This window comes from Tripterygium wilfordii, chromosome 21, assembly GCF_013401445.1.
Source record: "Tripterygium wilfordii isolate XIE 37 chromosome 21, ASM1340144v1, whole genome shotgun sequence".
NCBI classification, from domain to species: Eukaryota; Viridiplantae; Streptophyta; class Magnoliopsida; order Celastrales; family Celastraceae; genus Tripterygium; species Tripterygium wilfordii.
The window spans coordinates 12,763,615-12,765,451 of NC_052252.1; the positions used below are offsets into that span (position 1 = coordinate 12,763,615).

Genomic DNA, 1,837 nt, shown 5'->3' on the forward strand with positions numbered 1-1,837 from the left:
CAGAAGCAATAACAACATCTTTTTATTGTTTAGATAGAGCAATATTAGCTGCCTTGCATAGTGCTTATCACTTTTTGGTACAATATTTTGTTTTATATTTGATGATGTTTGCCCTCAAGGTGACATACTCTTTTGTGTCACATGTTTTGTTCTGGAACCTATTATGATGCTCTGTTTTGGGACCTCTATTCAGGGCCGGCCCTGAGCAAGGGCGGGCCTGGGCGACCGCCCAGGGCCCCCGATCTGGGGGGCCCAATATAAATATATGTAAATATACATAAATATACATATCTGTCAAAACTCGAAATTAGGTTACACGGATTGCAGCTTCACCCCTTAATCCTTATCTGTTGTTGTCTGCTGTAGAAGACCATCTGCGGGCCTGCGGCTGCTGTATGCCTGTATGTGACTCCATCGACGCATCAACTGCTGTCTGTGACTCCATTGGCTGCTGTCTGCTCCTCCACCTTGACAATTTACGACCCTAGGTGGCTAGGTGAGTTGCGACCCCATTGTGTAAGAGACGAAGACCATTGCAGGTCAGTTTCTACTTCTTTGTCCCACTTTCTCTGACCCACTCCCGCTATCGAATATCGATTTCTTCTATTTCCTTCTTCTGCTTCTTTGTCCCACTTTCTTTGACCCACTCCCACAATCAAATATTGATTTCTTTGTTCTGTTCCACACTCCCACTTTCTTTTTTTTTGTTATGCACTTCTGCCCCACTTTCTTTACTTTGTTTATAATTTTTTTAGTCATTTAGTGTTCAATTACAAAGTTAGAATCAGTGTTTATTTAAAATTTTAGAACCAATCAATTGTATTTACTATTTAGTGTTTAATTAGATTTACTGATTTAGAACCACTGAACCAGTGAGTGAAGTTATACTATACTTTGAAGTGAATTTTGACTTTATTGTCTTTATTTGAAGTATGTAGTCTTTAACTAAGATTTTTTAGTATGTGAATGACTTGTTATTATTTCTATCTCTTTTTTCTATTATATTTATATATTTTTAACGTAAAAATATCTTTTCCTGCAAAACCTATGCCTCAACGCATCAAGGCTTACGCCTCGTCTTGGAGACAAGATAACGCCTCGCCCTGAGTGATGAGGTAGGCAGAGAACTAGAGATTATCACTCATTAATTCATTACATATGTTTATTTTCTTTTTTTGTAATGTATTAATGTCAATTTATTGCGGAATCTTTGAATTGTTTACCAAATGTTTCTATAGCTTATAGAATTTTATTAACTGTTCCAGTAACTGTTGCATCAGCAGAGAGAAGCTTTTCTAAGCTAAAATTGTTGAAAAACTTTTTGAGATCAACTATGTCACAAGAGAGGTTGAATGGATTGGCCATCTTATGCATTGAAAAGCATATGTTGAATAAGTGTGACTTGGAGGTTGTTATTGATGATTTTGCTTCTCAAAATGTTGTGAGGTCTAAGATATTTATGTGATTTCATGTAATTTTTAAAATGTATAATTTTTTTTTCTAATTTTTGTAATGACTGATTATAAATTTTATGTAATGAAATTCAAGGCGTGATGGCCTAGCCTCCCAGATTTGGGTTCCAGCCATCAAAAATTTTATGTGTTGTATTTTATGTTTATATAAAGGGCCTCCAAATAATTATATGCCCAGGGCCACCAAAAGGGCAGGGCCGGCCCTGCCTCTATTGATAATGATATTATGTTTTGTTCTATTTAATAAGGTGTTGATTCTATTGCTTTTTTTTGTCTACACTTCGTTTTGCCTTTTTTTTTAAAAAAAAAAAATCAAAATGACATCGTTTTGGTGTCCATTAGTCTTAACAGTCAAATGAATGGAA

At 35.6% G+C, this 1,837-nt stretch overlaps 1 long non-coding RNA gene across 1 annotated transcript; it reads left to right on the top strand.

Moving 5' to 3' along the window:
* The first annotated feature begins 241 nt into the window (after nt 1–241).
* Nucleotides 242–1,534, top strand: LOC119989657. Its single transcript, XR_005465873.1, has 3 exons — nt 242–267; nt 367–1,115; nt 1,266–1,534. It is a non-coding gene; the product is annotated as an uncharacterized LOC119989657 (long non-coding RNA).
* Nucleotides 1,535–1,837: the final 303 nt, after the last annotated feature.